General features: G+C 47.5%; 1 pseudogene; it reads left to right on the forward strand.

Moving 5' to 3' along the window:
* The first annotated feature begins 4,244 nt into the window (after nucleotides 1–4,244).
* Nucleotides 4,245–20,373, forward strand: part of LOC147105725 (cadherin-related family member 3-like) — an 86,681-nt pseudogene continuing 70,552 nt past the window's right edge.

Genomic DNA, 20,373 nt, shown 5'->3' on the forward strand with positions numbered 1-20,373 from the left:
GTGAATGTGGTAAACCACTGTAGTTCACTGTGTTCACTTGTTGCTGTTGTTGTTGTTGTTGTCGTTCACTCTTGTTTCACTGTTATGTCTGACTATGCCTCAGCTGACTCCGCCCTCGGCTACCGAGTATAAGGACGGCCGCATGGCAGCTCCAGGCATTCGGTCGTCCACTAGAGGCATAGTCCTGATCTGTCTGAAGTGCAATTCAGTAGTTAATAAAAGCCTGTCGTTCTGAACTCTGCTCAGCCTCTTATTAGAATTGATAGCGCATCAAACATACACTTTACAACCTCACCAATCTTTTTATTAAAAAAGGGGGTCCTCACTTGTCAGTGTGTTGTATCACAAACAACAATGGCCGCCGCTTGCTGTTCAGTTGGAAAGATTAGGCCCCGCCCACACACTCGATTATCTCTCCAGGACCCGATTGGGAGCATTGAAGCCCCACCCACTCTATGTTCCTGTACTAAGATGGCCGCGCATGCACTCTGTTACACACTGAATCAAAATGGCGTCGCACTGAAACTTTTCGCCCTCCTTGACAAAGATGGCTGCCGTTAACCTGGGGCTGTCAGCAGAAGAAATCCCCTCAGCTGCAAACACGGAACCTTCAGATAATTATTCGGGGCTTGCGACCTACCCCAGTTGCTTATGAAGCCTCCCCACCTACCGACCCCGGGAATGGAGCAGAGGTAGCAGACCCGCTCCCCTCTGCCAGTGTTGGTCCCTGTCTATGCCGGGAGCCTGGGACTGGAGTTGCGCTGCTGGCGGTTGGAGAAGCCTAGGCCCCGGGCCCCCGCACTGACATGGCCCCGAGAAATAAATCACATACTGGACTCATTTATTACACGCAAATTATATAATGAGCTAGTTGGGCTCCTAAGTACCAAATTTGTGCTGGATAAAATCCCCTCCACACACACAGAAAGTGGGAAAAATAAATCAATAGTTAGTAGTTAGGAATCAAGATGGCTGACACTCACCTCGGTTCAGAATGATAAGGCCCGCCCACACATGCACCGATTGGTCAACCGTCAGGTCACTGAAGTGTAGGATTGGTTAATGGTCCTGTCACTCGACTGTAGGATGGCCCGCCCGCACACACAATGAACCCGCCCCCACTCGATGCAAATGAGCGGATAATGAGCGGAATTTTGAACGTTTTTTGGATACCGTCGGCACAATTTTTGTCCGACCAAAAAGTAAATACGCCTACAAGAGTCCCCTAATGATGAGCTTTCTTTTGATATAACATATGTGTAGGTATGCGCTATAACTTTTGATTGTATAGCCAGACAGAGAGACAGAGAGACAGACAGAGAGACAGACAGACAGAGAGACATATCCTTTTATATATATAGATTTATTTAAACCCTTACACTTGCTTTTACCAGGCATAAGAGTTTCGTGGGCATTCGCTGGGCAGTAGTTGCGCAAATAGCCCACCTCTCCGCCAGCGAATATCCATTTCCTGCAGATGGGTACGATCTGTCAAGCTGAAACTTGACAGATCGCAAGTTTCGGGTTTTTGCAAATGCGCATCGCATGTGGAAACCCGGAACTTGCGGGGCACTTACGACAGTGTACGCTGTGTGTACACCATCACAGGCCCCGGAAAATCCAGGCCATTATAATTCATGTTCATTTTGTGCAGAACATTATATTTTATATCTCTAAATATATCGGAAGTATGAAAATCATTAAGGCAGAGTCTTTATTAAGACCTTTAGTTTGCTGAGAAAATGCCTATTGTGAGTCAGTTTGTTTGACTTTTATAGGATGATCAACGTCAATGGCAAATAAAAATTGTTTTTAACCACATCCAGCTGTGCCTGCGCTGCCTCGGTGCTTTCAGACTGCCCTGAGCAAAGTTATCCTCTTCAGCTCCTATCACAAGCACAGCTCCCTTGTCGCTGATTCCATCACCCTCCCAGTCACTATTCTATGTTGAGCCAGACTGTTCGCAACCTTGGCATCCTGTTTGAGCCAGAGCTGAGGTTCCAAGTCCATATTCTCCCCATCAGAAAGACTGCCTACTTTGACCTCCATGTCATTACCCCTGCGCCAGCCCATGTGCTGCCTCGTCCATACCATTAGTACCTCCAAATTGGACTATTCCAAAGATCTCCTGGCCAGCCTTCCATCGTGCACCCTTCATAAACTTCATCTTATCCAAACTCTGCTGCCCCGTATCCTAAACTGCACCATATTTCATTCACCTAGCGGCTGACATTGGCTTCCGGTCCCCCAGCGCCTCAAATTTAAAATTCTCATCCTTGTGTTCATATCCCTTCATGGCCTCGCACCTCCCTAACTTTGTAACCTCCAGTTCTACAACCCTCCATGAACTCGCCGTTCCTCCAATTCTGGCCTCTTGTGCATCCTGAAATCCCTGTGCTCCACAATTGGTGGCTGTGCCTTCAGCAATCTCGGTCCTAAGCTCTGGAATTCCCTCCCTAAGCCTCTCTGTCTCTCCACCTCCCTTTCCACTATTAAAGCCCTTCTTAAAACCCACCTCCTCACCCCTCCTCATATTTCCTTCCTTGGCTTGGTGTTGATTTTTGTCTGATTGCACTTCTGTGAAGTGAGTTGGAATGTTTTATGCTAAAGCTGCTTTATAAATGCAAATTGTTGTTGGTTACTATATTTTGACACTTCCAACTTTAGCATCGGCTCCAGTGTTGTTGGTAACTCAGCATCATCTTTGGTAAAGGCTGATGGAAAGAAGTCATTAACCTGCCATGTGCTGGGAGTCCACCGGAATCATACTGACAAATCCGACAGTGGCCCTATACTGTCCTTAATGACACTCTGACAGCTGGAAAAGACCACTATCATCTTCTCCAATGTCCTTTTGGCTACTCTGATAGCAGCTTTTGTTATCTTCAGTGGAGATCGAAACCTATCCCTGTTTTCCTGAGCACAATTTATTTTAAGACTATAAAAATATTTCTGCTTAAGTCTGGAACAATATTCAAGAAAAACATCTATCATTGACTAGGTACCTGGGACTTTGCTGGTGAACTTGATGAATATTTGGAACAGCTTTGTGACTGTTTCCAAGAGATATGTGAGTGGTCACTTAAGTGCTGCAAAACCTCTTAAGACTGTTGAGAATTAAATTCAATTTTCTTGCTTGCTATCGATTTGGAGTTGTTAATAGCTTACCTTCAACGTTGTAGCGTTTATTGAACTCTGAGTATTTATTAATTCATCGGAGGCCACGGTCCAGCCACTTGTTCCGCTTCTGGAATCGGATCTTTGATTTACTCCTGAAAAATGCACCTTTGAATTTTAACTACATTGAGGACGCTATATAAATGCAAGTTGTTGTTGTTGTTGTTGACAAGAACCAAATGCCATCTTGAGCACCAGTGTCTCCTTCCTGACTCCACCTCTGACAGCACCAGCATGTAATGTCCAACCATTAGCATATTTCAAGTGCTTTGTTGCGGAGGTAGATTTTGAATAATTCCCAAAAATTCTGATTTTAAGTTTTATTTTACTGCTGGTAGTTTGTTACAGGAAACTTTCTGATATCCGGCACTGACGGGACCGAGCTGGTGCCGTACCATCAAAAGTGCCGGACATACCAGCGTTAATGTTGAGAGATACGGAACTGAAAAGCTCCGTGTGAATCAACAAACCCTGTTGCTTAGCAACAGCTTCAAAACAGTCGGTTGCAGCTGCAAGCGTCTCTAGCTGAAGCTGTTGCTATAGCTACAGACCTTGCAGTGCCTGACTGGGAAAAAAAAAGCAACGAGAACTAAAAAAACTTATAGAAAACGGCTCCTGATTTTTGCAGTTAGGTCGAGTATTCCGGACATATAACCTCCGGATAAACCAAAGTTTCCTGTAATATGCTGCTCATTAAAAACTCTGTAATGCCGGTCAGTGGGTGAATGAATGTACTTTGAATCGCTTCAATGCCACCTATTAGAATATCGCCTTGAAATGTTTCTTATCTATCTAAAGTTTCTTAATGAAATCGGGTTGCTTAAGCCATGTGGAATTACTTACTTACACAATATTTGTTTCCCAGTGTTTATGAGCCACTTGAAATAAATCTCTTAAATACCAATTTCTCCTCTAAATGCCAGAGGAACCATTAGTAATTTTGAGGTTTTGCGGAGCAATGTAAATATTTTTTGCTGTATTAATATAAATTAATGCTAATACATCAGTTATTCTCCAGTTTTCCATGTCATACTCAATGTGCAACGATCCGTGACTCACTGCTAATGATGCAAATGCAGTCACATGTAAGACAAAGTTCGTTTGGCAAACAAGCAGATAGAACTTTGTGGTAGTACGATTAATCCTAGCTGCTATTTAACTTTTCCAAAGACGAAAGCATTGTTGTTAATGTATCAATAGGAATGCATATAAAGGTTTTCAGTTGACTTTTGCTTCTATTTTCAGACCATCAGTCGGGCTGGATTTGTGCAGGGTCTCTCCCACTCGCCTGCTGTCATTTCTGCCGAAGAACTGCGGAGAAATGGCGTAAACACCATTTACGCCATTCTTTCCAAGGTTTGTGCTTCTCTTGCACTGAAATTACAGATGAACGGCAGTTCTCCACCATGGAAATTCACTTCGGTATGTTCGCTGTCCTGACAGATGTATCGGAGCCATAATCAATTTCTTCTTCTTCTTAGGCAGTCCCTCGGAACTGAGGATGACTTGCTTCCACATTAAAAATGAGTTTGCAGGTGACTGATTAGTCCAATGCGGGACCTACAGTACCTGTCACAGGTGGGGCAGATGGTGGTTGAAGGGGCGGGTGGGTGGGGAGCTGGGTTGACGTGCGCTCCTTGCGCTGCCTGCGCTTGGCTTCTGCTTGCTCCCGGTGAAGAGACTCGAGGTGTTCAGTGCCTTCCCGGTGTTGTGTCGGTACCTTTCTACCTAGACACAATTTAGGACTCAGAACTCAGAGATTCAAACATGGAGTGCTTTATTGGAAGGAAAGGAAGTTCTGGAAAGTTCCGAACAAAGAGAGCTAAAACTTAACAGAGAACACCCAACCATTTATCTCCTGTGACAGCGCCACCACAGCTGGGAGGAGAACACACAATAGAACACACAATACATAACATTTCCTCCCCTCTTAAATGGAAGGTCCACATTATTCCTCAACAGGTAAGTTACTTTCAATGCACTCAACGAACCTAGGGTAGAGGTAGACTGCCTCAAACCCTGACTTTACCCTGGGGTTTATTCTGCTCCAGTCTTGTGGGTAAGTCACTAAGCCTACAAATCCAAGCGTCTTGGAGGCCGCCGCTCTCTGACAGGATACCGGCGGTCATCGCTGGCTTCCACAGCAGTAGGCATTGACACAGGCCTGGATGGAGAAGGTGCCTGTGTCAGTTGAAAGTCAGGAGTTTGCACAGGTGGAACAGTCTCTTTGACTTCCTGTGTTGGAGAAGAGCACTGCGGCAAAGGATGCTGGTTTGCGGTATCATCCGGAAACAGTTTAGGCCAACCAGCCGTTGGAGCCTCTGTGGCTGTCTCTGCTCCTAGCAACAGTTGATCTGTGTGTCTTCTCCAGACGACGTCCTCAGCAGTCTCAACCGTGTAAGACACAGGGCCCGTCTGCGCGATCACCGTAGCAGGAACCCATTTCGGTCCAGTGTTGTAGTTTCGAGCTAGGACGTGCTCTCCCGGATGAAACCGTCTCTCCTTGGCTCTTTTCTCTCTCTTTTCAACTTGAGCTTGTTGTTGACAATAGACAACCTGTTCTGCCCTTGGAGGTTTGAGTAAGTCAAAACTTGTCCGCAACTGCCTCTTCATCATGAGCGAAGCGGGGGAAGCTTTGGTTGTGACATGCGACTCGTTCCTGTAGGACAACAGGAAGCTGTTCAAATGTTGGTGGATTGAGCCCTGACCTTGCGATGCCTTCAAGGCGTGCTTCAAAGTTTGCACAAACCTTTCTGCCTGGCCGTTAGTAGAGGGATGATAGGGCGCAGACCTGATGTGTTGGACACCATTCACATGCAGGAAGGTTGCAAACTCCTGTGATACAAATTGTGGACCGTTGTCACTTACGAGTTGTTCTGGTGAGCCATAATGGCTGAACATCTCACCAAGTTTCTCAATTGTTTTCTCTGCCGTGGTAGACCTCATCACAGAGACCTCCGGCCACTTGCTACGAGCGTCCACAACCACCATAAACATCTTCCCTTCGAAAGGACCGGCGAAGTCCACATGTACTCGCTACCACACTTCTGCAGGCCAATCCCAGGGGTGTAGGGTTGCCAGCTGTGGAACATTCCGGACCCTTTGACATGGGGAACATGTTTTGGCTTTCTCCTCAATATTCCCATCGAGACCTGGCCACCAGAAGTAGCTTCTTGCCATTTCCTTCATCCGAACCATCCCACTGTGGCCTGTATGAAGTTGTTGCAGTATAGGTTCCCTCAGAGGTGGCGGAATGATGACACGGCGTCCCCAAAGAAGACAACCTGCCTGGACGGAGGGCTCATTTCTTTTTGAAACGTAAGGTTTCAAACTAGGAGAATCTCCTATCGCTCTCCCTCGAATGACATCGTCCATTACCTCAGACAGGGCTGGATCATTGCGGGTGTACCTTCGCACCTGAACTGCAGTGACAGGTGCTCCCTCCACTTGTCTAAAGTAGAAGATGTCTATCTGACGAGGCTCTGGGGGAGTAACAGGCAAGGGTAGCCTCGAGAGACCGTCTGCGTTGCTGTGCAAGTCTGATTTGCGATATTTGATGTTGTATGTGTGTCCTGACAACAGTAAAGCCCACCTTTGCATCCTGCTTGCAGCGAGAGATGGAATTCCGGTGTGGGGCCCGAAGATTGAAGTCAATGGACGGTGGTCCGTCAGGAGTGTGAACCTTCTCCCAAACAGGTACTGATGAAATTTTCGAATTCCAAAAACGATTCCCAAGGCCTCGTGCTCCATCTGCGCATAGTTACTCTCGGCCTTGTTCAAGGTGCGTGATGCGAAGGCGATAGGTTTCACTTCACCCGAAGGCATGATGTGGGGTATGACTGCTCCCACACCATATGGTGATGCATCACATGCTAGCTGCACGGGTAGCTTTGGGTCGAAGTGTGTCAGGACCTCCGAATTCAGCAATGCTTTCTTTGATTGGGCGAAAGCTTCGTTGCACAGTTCAGTCCATTTCCATGTTTTGCCTTGACATAGCAACTGGTGTAACGGCTTCAGCAATGTTGCTAAGTCTGGAATAAACTTCCCATAGTAGTTAAGTAGCCCCAGAAATGAACGTAACTGGCTCACATTCTGGGGTGCTGGGGCCTCCACGATTGCCTTGACCTTTGACGGCGCCTTATGCAGGCCAGTAGCGTCAATCACATGCCCCAGGTACTCAACTGAAGACTGAAATAATTCACATTTGTCTTTACGAACTCTGAGTCCGTATTCTTTCAGTCGTTGTAGTGTCGCATCCAAGTTCAGAAGATGATCCTCCTCATTTGTCCCAGTGACAAGGGTGTCATCCAGGTAGCACTGGACTCCTGGCAGTCCACTCAAAATCTGATCCATTGCCCTTTGGAATAGAGCAGGGGCCGACGTAATTCCAAACGGAAGGCGGCAGTACCTGTATAGCCCCTTGTGTGTCGCAATTGTCAGCAGCTCCTTTGATTTGTCATGGATTACATGTATGATGAGTTGGTCACGCCACAGGGTAGGGCTGCACAGGCAGAAGGGAAATGGGTGGCCACCAGGCAGAGCAGTAGAAGCAGGCAGGTAGTGCAGGAGACCCCTGTGGCCATCCCCCTTTCAAACAGGTATACCAATTTGGATACTGTTGAGGGGGATGACTCACCAGAGGAAGGCAGCAGCAGCCAACTTCCTGGCACCGGGGGTGTTGCTGCTGCTCAGGAAGGGAGGAAAAAGAGTGGGAGAGCAATAGTGGTAGGGGATTCTATCGTAAGGGGAACAGATAGACGGTTCTGTGGCCGTAGACGTGACTCCAGGATGGTTTGTTGCCTCCCTGGTGCCAGGGTCAAGGATGTCACTGAACGGCTGCAGGGCATTCTGAAGGGGGAGGGTGAACAGGCAGAGGTCGTGGTTCACATTGGGACCAACGACATAGGTAGGAAGAGGGATGGGGTCCTGCAACAAGAATTTAGGGAGCTAGGTAGCAGATTAAAGAGCAGGACCTCAAAGGTTGTAATCTCTGGATTACTCCCGGTGCCACGTGCTAGTGAGTATAGGAATAGGAGGATAGAGCAGATGAATGCGTGGCTAAAGAGTTGGTGCAGGAGGGAGGGCTTTAGTTTCCTGGATCACTGGGCCTGCTTCTGGGAAAGGTGGGACTTGTACAAGTCGGACGGGTTGCACCTGAACCAGAGCGGGACAAATATCCTTGCGGGGAGGTTTGCTAGCACTGTTCGGGGGGGTTTAAAATAAAATGGCAGGGGGTTGGGAACCTGAGCAGGGAGACAGAGGAAAGGAAAACAGGGATAAAAGCAAAAGATAGGAAGGAGAAAAACAAAAGTGGCAGTCAGAGAAATCAACGGTTTAAATCACACGTGGCCACAGTAAATAATAATTCTAATAGGTCTAAGAGCGTTAAAAAAACAAGCCTGAAGGCTTTGTGTCTTAATGCGAGGAGCATTTGCAATAAGGTGGATGAATTGCTGTGCAAATAGAGGTAAACGAATACGATTTGGTTGGGATTACAGAAACGTGGCTCAAGGATGGCCAAGACTGGGAACTCAACATCCAGGGGTATTCGATATTCAGGAAAGATAGGCAAAAAGGAAAGGGAGGTGGGGTAGCATTACTGGTTAAAGAAGGGATTAATACAATTGTAATGAAGGATATTAGCTCTGATGATGTGGAATCTGTATGGGTAGAATTGAGAAATACTAAGGGGAAAAAAACATTAGTGGGAGTGGTATATAGACCTCCAAACAGTAAGGTGGAGGTTGGGGATGGCATTAAAAGGGAAATTAAAGAAGCATGCAATAAGGGCACAGCAGTCATCATGGGTGACTTTAATCTACATATAGATTGGGCCAACCAAATTAGAATACTGTGGAGGAGGAATTCCTGGAGTGTTTACGGGATGGTTTCCTGGACCAATATGTCGAGGAACCAACCAGAGATCAGGCCATCTTAGACTGGGTATTATGCAACAAGAAAGGATTAATTAGCAATCTTGTTGTACGAGGCCCCTTGGGTCGGAGCGATCATAATATGATCGAATTCTTCATGAAGATGGAGAATGAAGTAGTTGAATCAGAGACAAGGGTCCTCAATTTAAATAAAGGAAACTACGATGGACTGAGGAGTGAGTTGGGTAGGGTTGAGTGGGGAATGGCGCTCAAAGGGTTGATGGTGGATAGGCAATGGCATACATTCAAAGACCGAATGGATGAGCTACAGAATTTGTTCATCCCAGTTTGGCGTAAAAATAAAACAAAAAAGGTGACTCAACCATGGCTAACAAGGGAAATTAGGGATAGCATAAGATCCAAGGAGAGGACATATAAATTGGCTAGAAAAAGCAATAATCCTGAGGATTGGGAGCAGTTTAGGAGTCAACAAAGGAAGACAAAGGGATTAATTAAGAAAGGGAAAATAGAATATGAGAGTAAGCTAGCAGGAAACATAAAAACTGACTGTAAAAGCTTTTATAGATATGTGAAGAGAAAAAGATTAGTGAAGTCAAGCGTAGGTCCCTTACAGTCAGAATCAGGGGAATTTATAATGGGAAACAAGTAAATGGCAGACCAACTAAATGCATACTTTGGTTCTGTCTTCACAAAGGAGGACACAAATAACCTCCCAGAGATGCCGGGGAACATAGGGTCTGATGAAAGAGAGGAACTGAAAGAAATCAGTATTTGTAGGAAAATGGTGTTAGGAAAATTGATGGGACTGAAGGCCGATAAATCCCCAGGGCCTGATGGTCTACATCCCAGGGTACTTAAGGAAGTGGCCCTAGAGATAGTAGATGCATTACTGATCATCTTCCAGAACTCGATAGACTCTGGAATGGTACCCATGGATTGGAGGGTAGCTAATGTTACCCCACTATTCAAAAAAGGTGGTAGAGAAAAAGCAGGGAATTATAGACCGGTAAGCCTGACATCGGTAGTGGGGAAAATGCTGGAGTCTATTATAAAAGATGTAATAGCAGAGCACTTGGAAAGCAGTGACAGGATCGGACAAAGTCAACATGGATTTACAAAAGGTAAATCATGCTTGACTAATCTACTGGAATTTTTTGAGGATGTAACTGGTAAAATAGATAAGGGAGAACCAGTGGATGTGGTGTATTTGGACTTTCAGAAGGCTTTTGATAAGGTCCCACACAAGAGATTAGCGTGCAAAATTAAGGCACATGGGATTGGGGGCAAGGTATTGACTTGGATAGAGAACTGGTTGGCGGACAGAAAGCAAAGAGTTGGAATAAACGGGTCATTTTCCGAGTGGCAGGCAGTGACTAGTGGGGTACCGCAAGGATCGGTTCTAGTACCCCAGCTGTTCACAATATATATTAATTATCTGGACGAGGGAATTGGATGTAATATCTCCAAGTTTGCAGACGACACAAAGCTGGGCGGGAGGGTAAGCTGCGAGGAGGATGTCGGGAAACTCCAGTACGATTTGGACAGGTTGGGTGATTGGGCAGAAACATGGCAAATGCACTATAATGTGGATAAATGTGAGGTTATCCACTTTGGTGGCAAAAACAGGAAGGCAGATTATTATTTGAATGGCAATAGATTGGGAGAAGGGGAAGTGCAAAGAGACCTGGGTGTCCTTGTGCACCAGTCGCTGAAGGTAAGCATGCAGGTGCAGCAGGCGGTTAAGAAGGCAAATGGTATTTTGGCCTTCGTAGCAAGAGGGTTCGAGTACAGGTACAAGGATGTCTTGCTACAGTTGTACAGGGCCTTGGTGAGACCGCACCTTGAGTATTGTGTGCAGTTTTGGTCACCTTACCTGAGGAAGGACGTTCTCGCCATGGAGGGAGTGCAGCGAAGATTCACCAGGCTGATACCTGGGATGGCAGGAATGACGTATGAGGAGAGATTGTGTCGATTGGGCTTATACTCACTGGAGTTTAGAAGATTGAGAGGGGATCTCATCGAAACCTATAAAATTCTGTTAGGTCTGGACAGACTAGATGCAGGAAGGATGTTTCTGATGGCCAGGGAGTCCAGAACCAGGGGTCATAGTCTAAGGATAAGGGGTAAGCCATTTAGGACTGAAATGAGGAGGAATTTCTTCACCCAGAGAGTGGTGAACCTGTGGAATTCTTTGCCACAGAGGGCGGTGGAGGCCAGTTCATTAAATATATTCAAGAAAGAGTTGGATATATTTCTTGAGGCTAAAGGGATCAAGGGATATGGGGAGAAGGCAGGGACAGGGTGCTGAATTTGGATGATCAGCCATGATCACATTGAATGGCGGAGCAGGCTCGAAGGGCCGAATGGCCTACTCCTGCTCCTATCTTCTATGTTTCTATGTTTCTATGACATGCATTTGTAGATAAGCCTGGCATAAGTCTATTTTGCTGAACTTTTGCCCTCCGGCCAGGCCCGTAAAAAGATCATCAATGAGGGGAAGAGGGTACTGTTCCACAGACAGCACCGGGTTAATAGTCACTTTAAAATCCCCGCAGATTCGAACAGATCCATCCTTTTTCAGGACAGGAACAATGGGTGTGGCCCATTTGCTCACGCTCACAGGCTCCAGGACTCCATTCTCGACTAAGGCCTCCAAGTTAGCCTCAACTTTTGGCCTAATTGCATAGGGTACAGGTTGGGCTTTGTGAAACTTCGGCTTGCTGTCAGGTTTAATGTCCAGTCTCACGCTGATCTTTTTCATGCTCCCAAGTTCCCCATTGAAGAGTTCTGCATGTTTGTTTAACACTGCAGTCAGACCTGACTCCCCTTTTGACATCATGCGGACTGCAGGCCAGTCCAGCGTGATTTTCTCTAGCCACGCACGTCCCAGTAGCGATGGGTAATTTCCCTTTACCACATATAGTGGCAGTTTTGCAGTCTGTCCGTTCAATTTAACTGTCACCTCAATGATGCCTCTCATGGCCACAGGTTCGCCGGTATACGTCTTTAGCACAATGTTTGTTGGCTGAAGGGTAAGATGCTTTAGCATTTTGTTGTAGACAGTGTCTGAAACAAGGGACACAGCCGCGCCTGTGTCCACCTCCATCCGCACTGATTGTCCCTCCACCAGTGGTGACACCCAGTAGCCATTTGAACCACCTGCAACCGTCAGTATGTGCACCTCTTCCTCCTCAGAGGTGTTGCTCCCCTCTGTTTTGCTTGTTCCATCATACTGCACTGAATGAACACTCTTTTTCCTCTCTTGTCCAAATACAGACATTTTGCTTCCATGCTTCCCAGCTCTGTCTGTTCTTTTTTTTACCTCTACAGGCGCGTTCAATGTGACCCTTTTTGCCACAATTTCGGCATTCCAGCTCCGTACACCAGCAGTCATTAGCGTGATGGCCTGTTTTCCCACAACGGTAACATGTGCCGTTCCGCGCACCTTTAGGCTCAGACGACACCTTGTGAACTCTCCCTGTTGAACTCAACTGGTGAGCCTCCTTTTCCGCCATCTCCATGGAGACACTAACTTCAATGGCCTTTTCAAGAGTAAGGTTGTCCTCAGTAAGAAGGCGCTTCTGTGTGGCTGCATTTTGCAGACCACACACAAGTCTGTCTCTAATGGTATCATTCAGCACCTCCTTGAACTCGCAGTGTTCCGACAGCCTTTTTAAAGCAGCAATAAACATCGTCACTGATTCCCCCTCCTCTTGATTCCGTTTGTGAAATCTAAATCTCTCAGCAATAACCAGATGTTTTGGTGAAAAATGTGCTCAAAGAATTTCCACTAGTTGCTTATATGTTTTAGTTCCTGGCTTATCTGGCTGCACGAGGCTGCGAAGTAAGTTGAAAGTCTTCGGCCCGATTACACTCAAAAAGGTAGGCACGACCTTTTCATTTGCCACCGCATTCGCCAATACAAAATAGTCAAAACGTTCCGTATATGCGCTCCATTGCTCCACATTTTCATCAAAATCACCAATGTTTCCTAATATAGTAGCCATCTCACATTTCAAATTAAATTTTCTGTTTACTCACTGCACCCGTAACGTACGCAGATTCATCCGCTCCTCGTCGCCACTTGTTGTGTCGGTACCTTTCTACCTAGACACAATTTAGGACTCAGAACTCAGAGATTCAAACATGAAGTGCTTTATTGGAAGGAAAGGAAGTTCTGGAAAGTTCTGAACAAAGAGAGCTAAAACTTAACAGAGAACACCCAACCATTTATCTCCTGTGACAGCGCCACCACAGGTGGGAGGAGAACACACAATAGAACACACAATACATAACACCCGGATGCTTCTTCTCCACTTTGTGCGGTCTTGGGCCAGGGATTCCCATGTGTCAGTGGGGATGTTACACTTTTTCAAGGAAGCTTTGAGGGTGTCCTTGAAGCGTTTCCACTGCCCACCTGGGGCTCTCTTGCCGTGCCGGAGCTCCAAGTAGAGCGCTTCTTCTGGGAGTCTCGTATCGGGCATGCGGACAAGTGACCCGTCCATCGGAGCTGATCGAGCGTGGTCAAAGCTTCGATGCTGGGGATGTTGGCCTGAGCAAGAACACTGACGTTGGTGCACCTATCCTGCCAATGGATTTGCAGGATCCTGCAGAGGCAGCGTTGGTGGTACCTCTCCAGTGCTTTGAGGTGCCTGCTGTACATGGTCCATGTCTCTGAAGCATACAGCAGGGCGGGTATCACTGCTACTCTGTAGACCATGAGCTTAGTGCCAGGTTTGAGGTCCTGGTCTTCAAACCCTCTCTTCCTCAGGCGACTGAAGGCTGCACTGGCACACTGAAGGCGGTGTTGGACTTCGTCGTCGATGTCTGCCCTTGTTGACAGTAGGCTCCCGAGGTATGCAAAGTGATCCACGTTGTCCAAGGCCTTGTCGTGGATTTTGATAATGGGGGGCAGTACTGTGTGGCAGGGGCAGGTTGGTAGAGGACCTTTGTCTTACGAATGTTTAGTGTAAGGCCCATGCTCGCATACGCTTCGGTGAAGGTGTTGACGATGGTTTGGAGTTCGACCTACGAATGAGCGCAGACACAAGCATCGTCTGCATATTGTAATTCGACGACAGAGGATGGGACTGTAGTGTATGTACCCGTCTACCTTTAAGGGAACTATTGAATGTAACCGTTCACCTTTAAGAGGACTACTTTTGGGTGGCACTATTTGTTTGGCTTCTGTATACTGTAATACCGATAGTGACCACACCAGTATATAAGTGTTGTGGCATGATTGCTGGGGCAGATTCGCCCGGACCTTCGAATAGTAAAGATCTGTTTGTTTGTTACTTCTGAAGTCTGTGTATTTATTAACTGCACAACCCACAGACTTTACAGTGGCGACGAGTCCGACCGTACCCTGCGGCAAGATTACCAAAGCAAGAAGAGCGTCGAAGAGAGGCAACCGCCCTCGTCGTGCTGCTGGAAGAAAACACGAGGCTGCAGCAGGAGAAAGGTGGAAGACTTTAGCAACAAAAGCTTCCATTAGCAACAGGTACTGACTACCCTTCTACCACGGTGCGGAGTGAGCCGATCAGCTGGAAACAAGGCGGCCGAAGAGACTGTGAGTAGGGGAAGGTGTAGAAGTATCCGGAGGATAAGGGCAGAGCACTCAACCTCGGTCGAGGGGGAGCTGAGCCGGTCAGAAGTCGGGTCCAACGGCGTCGGGTGACAGCCGGACCGCGGTCGGCGGGAAAAGCCGGGCAGCGCCGCAGCCACGAAGCGCTGAGACTGGGAGTAGGCGCGGGAAAAGAAACCCAGCCTCAGCCGGGGAGGGAAACACCGGTCTGCGAGAGGGCTGGGAGGCGAACAGGAATCGTGCGGGTGGGAGAGAGAGACAGAGCCGAGCAAGGGGAGAGAGACTGCGCGAGAGCCAGTCCAGCGGCTGAGCTGTCCTCCACCAACGGGGTACCCAGGGCCGGTAGCACCGAACGTGCGGGAGAGAGAGCGACAGAGCCGGGTACGGAGAGAGAGACTGCGCGAGAGCCAGTCCAGCGGCTGAACTGTCCTCCGTTAACGGGGTGTACCCAGCGCCGGTAGAGCCGTGCGGGTGGGAGGAAAAGACAGAGCCGAGTAAGGGGAGCTGTGCGGAAGCCAGCCCAGCGGCTGAACCTGTCCGCTGTGGGGAAAGCGTACCCCTTCCACCAGGGAAGAAACGCGGGAAGCCGCCATTAGGTGGAGAAGACGATTGAAGTGGGCGGGGCGAGAAGGAAAGAGCGGGAAACCGCCATTTTCGCGGGAAAACCGCCATCTTAGAAATAAACAAATAAATAAGAATACTTGAAGAAATACTTGTGTTGTACCCAAGGAAAGAAAGATGCCTAAGCGGGCGGACATCAACGAGTTCAATTCGGAGATAGAAGACTGGGCCACGTACGTAGAACGTATTGAGATACATTGTAAGGCTAACAAAATAGCTAAGGAGGAAAAAGCTTTAACCTTACTTAACATGATGGGTGCGAAAACATTCGGGGTGTTGAAGCATCTTCTCTCACCAGCTAAACCGGCAGATCAGACTTTCGATGATATGGTAGCAGTGCTGAAGGATCACTTGAACCCCACACCGTTGATGCTGGCTGAACGATTCAAATTCTATGCAAGAACGCAGAGGAAAGACGAAAGCAATGCGGAATACTTGGTCGAACTGCGTAGGATAGCAAAATACTGCCAGTTTGGAGGGAATCTGACAGAGGCACTGCGTGACAAGTTCGTATGCGGATTGTCCAAAGAAGGAACGCAGAAGCGACTACTGGAAGAAAATGACCTCACACTGGACAGGGCTGTCCTCATAGCTGCATCGCACGAAGCCGCAGCGAAAGGAACGGCGGAAATGCAGCTAAAGGCGGCGGCACTAGGGGTGGACCAAATTACTTCGAGCACAACAAAATGCTACCGTTGTGGGAAGACAACACACGACCAGAATCAATGCTGGGTTAAAAACCAAGAATGCAGGAAATGTGGCAAGATCGGGCACATAGCTAAGGTATGCCGGTCAGGAGCAACGTACAACAATAAGAAGTCACCACAAAAATGGTACGGAAAGGTACAAGAGGTGACTAAGAAGAGTCTGAGGGAACAGAAGTCGGTCTCACACTCCAAATGCAAAGGACTGGACAGTCTGAGAATTCACAACGTGAGCAATGAAGCTGACCGACAAACTATCTGGATAACGCTACAGATTGCAAAGGTCCAAGTAAAAATGGAAGTGGACACCGGATCGGCGTTGACGGTCATGAATAAGCATGACTATAAGAAATTTTTCAAGCATATTCCACTACGGGATACGGAACTAGTACTACAGACATACACGGGGCACAAAGTATTCCCCATCGGAATGATAGAAGTCAAGGTGAGATACAAGGATAAAGATCATCACCGGTTGGACCTGTATGTATTGCCTGAGGGAGGACCACCACTTCTGGGACGGGAGTGGATCCGAAAAATAAAATTGGACTGGCAGTCACTAAACACCATGACGGTGGATTCCGAAAAAGAGGATGTCAAACCTGAATGGTTGTCCAGAATATTGGACGAAGCTAAGGAGGTATTCCAGCAAGGACTGGGAACACTGCGAGGTATTAAAGCAAAGGTTAAGATTGCAGAAAATGCAAGCCCAAAGTTTTTTAAGGCCAGATCGGTACCTTACGCAATACGACCAGCTGTGGAGGCAGAACTGGAAGAACTTGAACGATCAGGGGTTCTGTCAAAAGTGGACTGGAGTGAGTGGGCCACGCCCATTGTTCCCGTCATGAAGTCCTCACCGAGTAATAAGCCAGGGGGACCGGGGAAGGTCCGTATCTGCGGAGATTTCAAGATTACTGTGAATCCGGTGCTTCACACGGTACAATACCCGCTTCCGCGGATTGAAGATATCTTTGCTTCGTTGGCTGGAGGGAAACATTTCACGAAAATAGATCTGGCTCAAGCATATCTACAGATGGAGGTCGAGGAAGAGTCACACCAGTACCTCACCATCAACACTCACAGAGGCTTGTATCGCTACAATAGACTGGTCTTTGGGGTAGCTTCGGCGCCAGCAATTTGGCAGAGGGCCATGGAACAGGTGTTACATGGAATTCCAAGCACGCAGTGCTACCTAGATGACATGTTAATCACGGGAAAAGATGAGGAAGAACACCTCACGAATTTGAAACTGGTACTCACCAGGTTGAAGGAGTATGGCCTTCGGGTTAATCGCAAGAAGTGTGAGTTCTTCCAAAAACGGATCTCATACTGCGGTCATGTCATTGACCGAGAGGGACTGCATAAGTCACCCGAAAAGATAGAAGCGGTCGTGAAGGCCCCCGCTCCAGGAAACGTATCACAGTTAAGATCATTCTTGGGGTTGATTAATTACTATCACAAGTTTCTGCCAAATTTATCCACGGTACTGCATCCACTGAATGACCTGTTGCGGAAAGAAACACCATGGAAGTGGAGTGAAGAATGCAAAAAGGCTTTTCGCAGAAGCAAGGAGTTGATTACCTCTGAAGAAGTGTTGGCTCATTTCAACCCAGCATTACCCCTTCGTCTAGCTTGCGATGCTTCCCCGTACGGAATTGGGGCAGTACTCTCGCACAGGCTACCAAATGGCTCGGAAAGGCCAGTGGCTTTCACGTCCCGATCATTGACACCCGCGGAGCAAAATTACGCCCAAATAGATAGGGAGGCCCTCAGTCTTGTGTGGGGCGTGAAGAAATTCAACCATTACCTACAATGTAAAAAGTTCACATTGCTGACAGACCACCAACCGTTGGTGTCCATATTCAACCCAAATAAGGCCGTTTCCACCATGACAGCACAAAGGTTACAAAGGTGGTCCGTGTTACTTGGGGCACACCAATACGAAATTGAGTACAAAAGGTCTAAACAGCATGGAAATGCTGATGGGTTGTCACGCTTGCCATTGCCGATGGTAGAAGAAGCGAGTATAGTGGAGCCAGTAGAGTTGTTCCACTCATCCATAATGGAGTGTCTACCGATAACAAACTCAATGATTGAGAATGAGACAAGAAATGACCCGACTCTTTCACGAGTCTATGATGTAACGGTGGAGGGATGGCCAGCACAGAGCGAACCAACACTGCAAGCATTTGCACAGAGGAAAGAACAACTGTCAGTGTGTCGAGGAACCCTGATGTGTGGATCTAGAGTGGTGATTCCACCCAAACTCCAAAAGAAGGTGCTAAAGGAGCTGCACGAAGGACATCTGGGGGGAGTAAAGATGAAGAATCTAGCAAGAGCGTTTGTGTGGTGGCCAGGCATTGATGGAGACATAGAGGAGATCACGAAGAACTGCCTAGGATGTCAGAGGGTTCAGAACGCGCCACCCCAGGCTCCTCTGCATCCATGGGAGTGGCCCTCATTGCCTTGGCAGAGAGTACACATCGACTTTGTTGGTCCATTTATGGACTCGATGTTTCTAATAGCAGTGGATGCCCACTCCAAGTGGCCGGAAGTAATTAAGATGACCACCACCACGACGGAAAAAACCATCGCAGTGTTAAGGACTATGTTTGCTCGGAATGGCCTGCCGGAACAGATCTGTTCTGATAATGGACCACAATTTGTGTCCGAAGAATTCAAGAAATTCTTAAAGAGCAATGGGGTTAAACATTACACGTCAGCCCCATACCATCCCGCCTCCAATGGATTGGCTGAAAGGTTTGTCCAGACCTTCAAGAAGGCCGTAAAGGCCATGAGTAATGAAAATATAAGTCTGCAACATAAGGTGGATAGCTTTTTGTTGGCATACCGAAATGCGACACATGCGGTCACAAATCAAACTCCCGCAATGATGTTCTGTAATAGACGCCTAAGATGCCGGCTGGATTTACTAAAACCAAACGTCAGAAGAGACGTAGAGAACCGGCAATTCCAGGGCATGAACGACAGGGTCACTAGATCTTTCCAGATCGGTCAACGAGTTTTGGCCCGGGACTACCGTACTGAGAAATGGCAGCCTGGAACTATTGGGAAAAGGCTGGGGCCATTGATGTACACCGTGGACATTGGAGACAATATAATAAGGCGCCATGTTGACCAAATCATAGGGTCCGCCACAAATGGGCAACCGACTTCACCACCTTATCCGGGTAATGTTGAAACTGAGATACCCAGAACACCTACTTCCGATCTAGTGATACTGGAGTCAGCTGAACCTGACACGGCTTTTCAAGCCGAATCGACCTTGCCAGAAGCACCTCCTAGCCCGCCTGAAATGACGACACCACTGCGGCGTTATCCTGACAGAATCCGGAAACCCCCGGAAAGACTGAATCTATGAACTGTCTTACATAAACCTGTATATATGTTAGAATGTATGTTCACTATGGACTTAGTAAGTAATAAGCTAAAAAGGGAGGATTGTAGTGTATGTACCCGTCTACCTTTAAGGGAACTATTGAATGTAACCGTTCACCTTTAAGAGGACTACTTTCGGGTGGCACTATTTGTTTGGCTTCTGTATACTGTAATACCGATAGTGACCACACCAGTATATAAGTGTTGTGGCATGATTGCTGGGGCAGATTCGCCCGGACCTTCGAATAGTAAAGACCTGTTTGTTTGTTACTTCTGAAGTCTGTGTATTTATTAACTGCACAACCCACAGACTTTACAGGGACGACCTTGGATCTGGACTGGAGGCGATTTATAATATGACCGAGAGCTCCCCTGATGGCTCGGTGGGTGAAGGGAGAGTTCATTGTAAGCCGTTTAGACCCATTATTGTAAAGCAACTTGCCGACAGACATCTGGAAAGAATGTTTGACAGCTGACTGTATACATTGTGGCTGTGTGCCAGAAAATGCCTGTGTTTTTTTGAGATCTGGGAGCTTGCTTGCTTCCTGCTGCTTGTCCAAAAGTAGATGCGGCCAATGGACTGCTGGTGCCTTGACAGCTAACCACTTGTTCCTGCGCTTTTAGCTCCTATGGCCCTGCTGGAGCCCCGAGACTTCACACCAGCCAATTATTCCTGTGATTTCTTGCACTGCCACAAGATTTCCAAATCCCTCCATTATTATGTCAAAAGCAGCCGTTATCACTTCTTGCCCCGTGGGTCCCAATGCTTCAACAGCATCAATGGAGGCATTTATAATCGATGCTGCAACTGTGCACACCGCCTGGTTGCCTCAGCTTTCTCCGACAGACTCCACTAATGTTTCATGCTGCCCAATAGTAGTCTGCAGAGCTGAGAAGTCCTGGCCTTACCTGGTGTGTACCAACTATCTTTCTCATACTCTGCACTGGTGCATGTGACTGGGGTGCACCAGCTTCTGCTCATGAAGTAGGT

This window comes from Somniosus microcephalus, chromosome 17, assembly GCF_052327205.1.
Source record: "Somniosus microcephalus isolate GS21.2 chromosome 17, FLI_Smic_1.0, whole genome shotgun sequence".
Lineage (NCBI taxonomy): Eukaryota > Metazoa > Chordata > Chondrichthyes > Squaliformes > Somniosidae > Somniosus > Somniosus microcephalus.